Source organism: Schistocerca cancellata, chromosome 2 (assembly GCF_023864275.1).
Source record: "Schistocerca cancellata isolate TAMUIC-IGC-003103 chromosome 2, iqSchCanc2.1, whole genome shotgun sequence".
Taxonomy (NCBI): Eukaryota; Metazoa; Arthropoda; class Insecta; order Orthoptera; family Acrididae; genus Schistocerca; species Schistocerca cancellata.
This window is the reverse complement of record NC_064627.1, coordinates 589,135,070-589,145,041: the sequence shown is the minus strand read 5'-3', so window position 1 is coordinate 589,145,041 and position 9,972 is coordinate 589,135,070.

Below are 9,972 nucleotides of genomic sequence, written 5' to 3'. Positions count from 1 at the left end.
AAAAGGTCATAGAAAAAAGATTGCAGAAAATTCTAGAACACCAATTAGAGGAACAACAGCATGGGTACAGAAATAATAGGGGAACAATAGATCTCATTTTCTCCTTCATCAGTTATTGCTGAAATATTGGGAAAAAGGAAAGGACTTTATAGTAGTATTTGTGGATTTGGAAAAAGCATATGACTGTGTACCAAGGGATAAAATACGGGAACGCTTGAGGAAACATATTGTTCCTGATACATTAATTTAAAAAGTCCAGATGCTGTATGATGGTTGTGAGAGCAGTATACAAGTAGGAGCTGAAAGATCAAAATGGTTTAAGACAAAGAGAGGTGTTCAGCAAGGCAGTTCGTTCTCCCCTTTACTCTTCATTACACTTATGGACACAATAATGAAAGAAATAAAGGAAGAAGAAAATGAAGATCTCAATGCTTTTGTTTTTGCTGATGACATCGCCATTTGGGGAGAGATGGAAATGGAGGTTCAGAGGAGACTAGATTACTGGAACACCAAATTTAAGAAATTAAAATTAACTATGAGTAGGAACAAGACAGTGGCAATGAAGATGAGCAGGACACCCACAACTTATCACATCATCCTGGAGGGGGAGAAGGTTGAATTTGTGAAAAGCTTCAATTATCTGGGTAGCATCATATCACATGATGGAAGTTCCAAACTAGAAGTCTTAAACAAAATAACAAAAGGATCTAGCTTCTTCCACCAAGTACGAAACTAATCTGGGACAAGAAAGTCACTCAAAGAGCCAAACAGACCATGAATAAAACTTATCTCCTGCCAATCATGATGTATATTCAAGAGACCTGTGTCATAAATAAGAGAGAAGAGTCAAATACAAGGATGTGAAATGAAGTTCCTTAGGTCAGCCCTACAAAAAACTAAGAGAGACCTCTAGGTGACATGGACTGCAAAGAAGAGAATAAGTGCTTTGAGATTGAAGTGGTTCAGGCATGTGAGGCAAATACACCCGACTTGAACTCCACGCCAGTATTTGGAGATGGAGGTACCAGGGAGAAGACCAACTGGTCAGTCTAGAAAGAGATGGACAGACCAAGTTAAGGAAGATCTCAGGAGGGAGGGAAAAGCTATACCACGACTGAAACCAATGGAGGCATATCATTCACAGAGTTCCTACCCAGCTTGCTGGAAGGAAATAATGATGATGATGATGATGATGATGACTGTTTTAACTGCATGCATGGCCCTTTCTTCATTTTTACTAAATAGAAAGATCTTGTTGTCATGAACTTCAGCTGGAAGGCAGGACGATACAGATCTCGATGCTACTCTGTCCTGTGCAAGTCTCTTCACATCAGTATATTTTCAGCATTGCACCAGGATGTGTCCTGCCAATATCTCTCTGGTTTTTATCAGGTTGTGCCATAAATATATATTTTTTTTTGCCTGTTCATTTTAGTACCCCATCATTAGTTACTTGATGTGTTCTGTTGTCCTTAGCACTCCCCGGTGTATCACTACATTTCAAAAGTTTCTATTGTACTCATGTCAGCATTGCATAATGTCCAAATTCTGCTTCCATAGGTTACCACTCCAGTCAAATACTTGCAGAAAAGTCTTCCTAGCACTTAAATTTATTGATGTAATGGAATTAAATTTTCTTGGAGGCTTAAGAGTCTCAACTTTCTTCAATGAGGATAAGGGTTGAAGTAATGAGTTAAAATTTGTGGCAAGGCAGGGACTTGAACCAGGGTCTCCTGCTTACTAGGCAGACATGCTAAATACTGAAATTCTGTGCCATTGTGGCTCACACAGCTGCATAGACTACGCTAGTCCAATGCTCTCCCTAACACAAATCTCAATTCATGCCTTCAGCCCATTTTTCCTTCTAAAATTGTGATCACAGGCAGGGCTTCCCCCTTACGTACTAGAATACTATTCCAATATTGGAGAGCCTTGGCAATATTGACGATGTAAGAATGGGAAAATTGGCTGTAGGCATGGACTGAGGTTTGTCTTAAAGAGGGCATTGGAGTAAGTCCATGCAACTGTGTGAGCCACAATGATGTAGTAGTTAGCACATTTGGTTAGAAAGCAGGAGACCTGGGTTCAAGTCCCAGCCTTGGCACAAATTTTAATTCATTATTTCAGTGTCTGTCCTTTTTGAACGTAAATTTGTATTTTATGTTAATACTTTCTATACTATTATGAGTCTGTTTTATATCCTCTACTTTGGCCATTGTCAATTAGTTCACTTCACTAAATAGCAAAACTTGTCTACTGTTCTTAATGTCTTTTTGGTCAAATATTTGAGTGGAATGAAAACAAGACTCTTAAGAAATTACTTAACGGGTTTTTGTTCAGGTTTTTCATAGCCAAGTGAGGAGTGGGAAATGGACAAATGGGGTGTCAAACTGACCAGCTTGAATTCTAGTTATGTAAAGAAAAAAAAAAAAAAAAAAAAAAAAAAAAGGGTGGGGTGGGTGGGTTGGTAGTTACTTTAATCACAGTATTTAAGAAAAAATTAATTACTGAGTTGAGGGAAAATTGAGATATTTCACAAATATTTGATGCGACCTGTGTAAATGACGTGTCAGTACTTCATCTCTTCTGGACCTAGCTATTTTGTATAAGAAAGTTGCATTGCTGTGATATTTAATTTTTAAAATAGCTTACTTTGAATCATGTACTAAATTTAGGACATTTCAAGATCAGCAGATGTGTAGAAGGCACATGAGGTGTCAAAAAGTTTGTTTTCAAGACCATGTTTTTTATTTTTTTGCCTAGCTATTTTGCGCATCAAAAGTTACATTGATGTGATATTGCGAGGAAGTCAAATGAGCTGTCAATAAGATCATGCTTTCTGTACAAAATTTGAAAATTAAACGAAATCAATCAAATGTTTTGTCAAAAGTTTTGTCTAAAAGTAAGAAATAAAATAGATTAGAGAAACATTTGGTGTTCCTTTGAATGATGCTTAAAATTGTGTACATTAAATGACGTTCATCAGATTTTTCTCTAATGTTTTATTTCTAAATTTTTGACAGGTGCGATGTGGCACAGTCATTTGCACACTGGACTCGCATTCAGGGCGACGATGTTTCACTGTGGTCTGTTTTGGTGCAAGTTGTAGATATTCTTTTGCTCTGTGTATGCTATTCCTGCTACCTTTAGAATTTTAAAGTGAGTATTTCATTGAATATTATGTAAGGGATAGATTGCTACTCATTGTAAAGGTGACACATTAAGTTGCAGACAGACACAACGAAAAGATTCTTACATATTTAGCTTTCACAAAAGCCTTCTTCAGAAAATAAAAACACACACACCCTCTCATGCACACGACTGGTATCTCCAGCAGCTCTGACCAGAATGCAGCTGTCATGTTGAACGAAAGCAGCAATCTGGAGTGGGGCGGGCTATGAAGTGTACAGTGACTAGACTGCCAACAGGCACAGCGTCTCTGGAAGCTGTGGGGCCAGGAGGTGGGGAGGGGGACGGGGAAAGATAGGTGGGTTCATTGGCAGAGGGAAACACACAGAGGGTGAGGGGACAAGAATAGGGAGGTGGTGATAGGACAGTGGTGGAAACTGTTGGGTGAAGGGTTGGGGCAGTAAGATACTGTAGGCTGAGGTCGGGATAATTTTTGGAGCAGAGAATGTGTTGTAAGAATAACTTTCATTTGTGAAGTTCAGAAAAGCTGGTGGTAGAGGGGATGATCCAGATGAGTCAAGCTATGAAGCAGCCATTGAAATCAAGCATGCTACATTCAGCTGCAAAGCATGTTATGTCCAGCTGCATGTTTTGGCATAGGGTTATCTACTTTGCTCTTGGCCACAGTTTGGCTGTGGTTGTTCGTCCTGGTGGACAGCTGGTTGGTAGTCATATAAGTATAAAAAGCTGTGCGATGATTGCAGCTTTCACAGGTGGCCTGGCCTCTGCTGGGGTATAATAAGCCTATGACAAGGCTGGAATAAGAATTGCTGGGTGGATAGCTTTGGTAGGGCTTGCACCTACGTCTTTCCCAGGGATATGATCCCCTCATTCATACGGTCTGTCCCTGCTCCTTCTCTGCTCCTACCCAGATGGCTTCTTTCATTCAACATGATTGTCGCATTCCGGTTGGAGCTTCTGGAGATAGTGGTCAAGTGTGTGTGAGATGTGCTTGCTTGTGTGAAGGTGTGCTTACTTGTGTGTGTGTATATATATCTGTGCGTGTGTGTTTTCTGAAATAAGCTAAATGTGTAACAATCTTTTCATTGTGTATGTCTGCAACTCAACATGTCATCTTTATGATGAGTAGCACTGCACCCTTTTCCTAACATCATTGAACATTATCAAAAGCTGCTTCTACATTTATAAACACACACGTTTCTTTCTACAGTCTGCTAAGATAGTGATAGGGCCAACATTACCTCACCCATTCCAAGATTTCAACAGAATCAAATTGATTGCTTCCCAGGTTAACTTCTACTAATCATTTCATTGTTTTGAAAATAAGTTTTGCAAGTACACACATCAAAAAATGTTTTGCATCACCCCGGTTCCCAGAACTCCTTAAGATAGACATTGCCTGTGGATATTGTATAACAAACACAGTCCCTTTGACTGTTCAGAGATGTCACTAAACCTGCCCAACGATGTAAACAACCATGCATGAGCAGTGCCTATTAGATGGAGGGGTCCGACAGCCGATCAGTTCCAGTCATTCCACCAGGAAGGAATTACACGGCTTGTGTTGTCTGTAGTTCAACCATGCCTAGACAGTCAATACCACAGTTCGATTGCTTGCCTCCGCATTGTTACTTTGTGCCAGGAAGGGCTTTCAACAAGGGAAGTGTCCAGGCATCTCGGAGTGAACCAAAGCGATGTTGTTCGGACATGGAGGAGATACAGTGAGACAGGAACTGTTGATGACATGCCTCACTCAGGCCACCCAAGGGCTACTACTGCAGTGGACGACCACTACCTACAGATAATGGCCCAGAGGAATCCTGACAGCAATGCCACCGTATTGAATAATGATTTTTGTTCAGCCACAGGACGTCGTGTCAAGACTCAAACTGTGCGCAATAGGCTGCATGAAGGGCAACTTGACTCCCGGCATCCATGGCGAGGTCCATCTTTGCAACCACGACACTATGCAGCACAGCACAGATGGGCCCAGCAAAATGCCAAATGGACCACTCAGGATCGGCATAACGTTCTCTTCATCGACGAGTGTCGCATATGCCTTCAACCAGACAATTGTCGGAGACGTGTTTGGAGGCAACCCGGTCAGGCTGAACATCTTAGGCACAATGTCCAGCGAGTGCAGCAAGTTAGAGGTTCCCTGCTGTTTTGGGGTGGCATTATGTGGGGCCGATGTAAGCCTCTGGTGGTCATGGATGGCACCATAACAGCTGTACGATATGTGAATGGCATCCTCCAACTGATAGTACAACCATGCCGACAATCCGCGCCCCCATTGTGCACATCTTGTGAATGACTTCCTTCAGGATAATGACAATGCTCGACTAGAATGGCCAGCAAAAGTATGCCATGCAAGAGGACATGGTACAGGGTATTAGAGGTACCAGTGTGTACAGCAATCTGGACCACAACCTCTGAAGGTCTTACTGTATGGTGGTACAACATGCGGTGTGTGGTTTTCATGAGCAATAAAAAGGGCAGAAATGATGTTCATGTTGATCTCTATTCCAATTTTCTGTACAGGTTCCGGAACTCTCTGAACCAAGGTGATGCAAAACTTTTTTTGGTATGTGTATTTAGCAACAAGATTTATGAAACTGGCATTGAGGTATCAGCCAGCACCTGCCTTCTTTGTTGTTGGTGTTATTTGCATTGCACTAGATGACTGATGACATTTGTTTTGTATCATATATTCTGCATTCCAGGTGTAAAAGTTTTGTTATGGTTTGTTCTCCCAAGGATATTAATAATTCTCAGGGAATGCAGTCTATTCCACCTGCTGGAGATGTATTACAGATTTTAAAACAGTAAGAGTTTAAAATCTGGTTCTTAAAACTACTGTACCAACATATAATCTATCCAAAACTTTCTGCTGTCTCCAGTTCTCTACAATGAATACAACCTTCTTTTATGATTCCTAAATCAAATGTTAGAATTTCCCACAGGACTCAGTTTAATTATTACTATCAGGTAGCTTCTCTTTCAGTTTATTTTCCGCAGTCCATGTTCTACTACTATTTTTCCTTCTCTTTATTTCCTACTGCTGAATTCCAGTTTCCCATCTTAACCAAGAGTTCATTCTTTTGATAATTTCCTTCTCCTTCTCACATTTACTTTCTGTACTGTCTCATTGTGTACAGAGCCAGAAGGCATATGTATTTGTATTGTTGTAGTTGGTCTATCTTTGTTATGGTGAAGTTGACTATTCTGTTCATAGCTGTCAGTCACATACTTTTTCTTTATTAAATGTATTGCATTATGCTTGTTTGATTTTGTGTTAACTCAGTACTCACTTGGTCAGAAATGGTCCTTTTGCTTGTTATTGCACTCCACTAACTCAGGATATTTAAGCTCAGTTGAGTTTTTTAATCTGTCTTTGTGAAAAAAGGATGTAACATTCCACACTTTCATTTGCAGAGCACCAGACTTGCAATGACGAGATAGTATTTGAAATGTGGAATATTTTACCCAGGAAGGTGCCATCATTAACTGATAATACAGCTGCATGGTACTGGAAAATAGGTGTACTTTATCCTTTTTAACAGCCATCCCTCTGTACAAACATAGTACATCCATATTGACTAATGTTACAATGCTAGATCAGCACTTATCGCCCATTATGTTTCCCTTGCAACTACTGAAAATGTTAGTCTGACGTCCACAAATGTCACCCCCCAATTTGCTACCTGCATAGCTGAGACATGCAGTCCAGTCCAGTGTGGCACAGTCCATGGTAGCTTGTAGAAATTAATGTAGTGTTCAGGAGAGTGCACATTAATGGAAGACCATAATTAAATGCTATATGAGACCTTCAGTTATCTGGAAAGATAACTGCTGACAGAGACATAGTATTATCTTTACAGTATCTGTATTGTGACTGGGACTGATCCAGCAACTCAAGAAGAATGGCTGCTAATATTAACAGTATTGTAATTGAAGTTTTCATATATTACTCATTTTAAATATATAATACCAGTTATAACTTCATGTGGGTAAATTTGCACTGATACTCTGCAAATCACTCTGCAGAGGGTACTTCCCATTGTACCACTTTCTAAGGCTTCTTCTGTTTCATTCAATGTATCACATGTCAAATGTTTAGTTAATTGCCTCTTTGTGTGCTGTTACTAGTGTAATCATCTCTTTGTCACCCCTATGGAAATGATACATTGGAGATTATATTATACTCCTTGATTCCTCACTTAATACTGTGTCTTGAATTTTTAAATAGGCATTCCTGAGATAGTTGGCACCCATTTTCAGTTTTCTGACACGACAGTTATAAGATTGATGCCAAGTTCCTGAATCCATAACCACCATTCTCTTTTTCTGGTGCTTCTGATTTTCATGATAATAAGTGTTAGTTTCTCTAGCATATTAAGAATTTATTGTGGCAATTATGTTTTCAAATTACATCTTATGCTGTCATTGCATTGTTTATTTTTCAGCATCCCTTCCTTATGTTCTCATAACGTGGAGTCTGGGAGGATTTCATGAAATGCTGTTACATCTTTGTTTTGTTTTCTACAATCTTGTTATATGAAGCAGTATCCCTGTACAATCCCGTTAATGCAGTGGCATGCAAAGTTAACTGCTAATCTAAAAGAATCTGTTGTTTTTCTTCACCTTACTTTTCCCTATATTTGTTTTGATGGCTCTCCTTAAATTGCAGTCAATTATTCTGCAGTGTGTATAGCAAGCATCACATAGTTCAAGATGTATGGACTTGTATTAGCAGTGTTTGTGATGTGCTCCATGTAGGCAGCTAACCACTGCACTTTACTGGTTCTCTATGCACAGACACATATATCCCATTCATATGTGGAAACATTAAAAGTGAAAACAGTCAGTTGATGTGCAATCTGGGCTACAAATCTTTGTGTTATTTTTCACAATGATTTAAACTGCTCATCAAAAAACCTACACAAGCAGAATTATTTATGAGAGAGAGCAAATATTTCTAGAATTACGATTAAATATAGGCTCCATAAACCATTTGCAGATTTTCTCTTATATCATCAGGTACAATGTATACAGAGCAAACATTTTTCTCTCTACATTTGAAAACCTTACAGAAATTCAAAGGAAGCATAGGCTTTGTGGGGCTAAGAATTGCTATATTTCATTGGTGAATTAATTTAGAAGTGCCACTTTCTTTAATGCTCTCACTAAGGAATAGAAATTTACGTAATGCTCCACCTGAAGTGTACAAAAAATGGACACCGTTAGTTGTAAGTTTACCAGGCACCATATCTGCAGAAAAGTAATTTTTCAACATGGGGAAGATAAAAAAGATTCGAAGACCCACCACAGTCAAAAATATTTTCATAGCATGGCTATTCTACCCACAGAAAAGACAGTTTCCCTTTAATTAGAGTGCTTCTATTAACACCAGAAGCACTAAATTCACTCAACAAGAAATATGAATTATTTTGCTACGTGTAGGGGAAAGTAGTACAGAGTGAAACAAAAATTATACTTTTGATGATTTTTATGCAGTTATTTGGTACAGAACAAAATTCTTGTATTTACTTAAAAGGACATTTCTTTGCCAACTGTTGAACAAAATAATAATTTGGCAGCTAATTACCAAAAGAAATTTCAACTCAAAAAACATGGCAACTATTTCGCATTTATTTATGGTAATGACAAAAATTCCTGGGTGGAGCAATACATAAAATAAGGAGTGGCAGGTGCTCATCTATAGCGGATTGATAGGTGGAGCACAGAACATGTGTACGTCTGCTAGAAAAAGAGCTGGTTCTTGAAAGCTAGTGAGAATAGTGTTTTCTGTTGGGTATTAGTGTGCTCCATGCATCAGTTCAGTACAGATGAGAGATTGCATTTCCCTTATTTTATGTATCACATTGATTTATGTTTTAATAAATGTAAAACTTGAATAGTTTCGATTACACATAAAACATAAATATATAAATTAAATTATTAATGTTAAGATAGAAAAAGTTCTGTTCAATGTGCATAGAGTCTGTTAAAATTAATTGGAAACGGAATATAATTTGACAGTCTCTTAGTAGTCACAGGCAACATTGGAGGCATGTTATCACATCTTTATGTGACATACAAGCTACGTGCTCTGCAATCTTCCGCTTCTGGGTATACATAACCTGAGGTTTTTATTTATTTTTATTTTTGGGAACTACTTTAGCTGCAAAATAATACATACACTTTAGCTAAAAAAAAAGAAAAAAAATTCAGAAATTTTAGCAAAATATAGTTGAGGGGTGATAAATAGTATTGGTGATTCTGAACAAAAGCTCCAAATGAACATGTGTACTCTTCTTAACTGTGTATCTGACATAGACAGCTGTTTGAAAATCACAGAAGTGAGTCGCATGTCCATCTTCGCCAGCACTCGCGTGCAAATATGACCAAAGTGACATTAGATTACTTAGTGTTGACTTTACTTCATTGTGTCACAGTGCACTTAACTTGTCGAGGTGGGCTATGAATCCTGCAAGCGTGTGCTCTAGTAAAAGGATTGTACAAATGAGCACAGATCATGTACACAGCAGCTGTCTACAAGACTGCAAAATGCATTGCAGTTTATGGTGGACTGTTTGAACGTCTTTCGTGAGAAAATGTGCACAATGAAACAAGACATTGGATCACAATGTTTCATTTACTGTCACCTGCATTTGCCCTGTTCCCCGTTGTCTTCATCAGTTTCTTCATAAACTGTTAAGAACAGGACATATGTTCATATGATGTTTTCTAGCCAAAATCTCTAATACTATCACCCCTCAAAGTATTTACCTTGTATGATCACAAAATAGCAAGTTCATC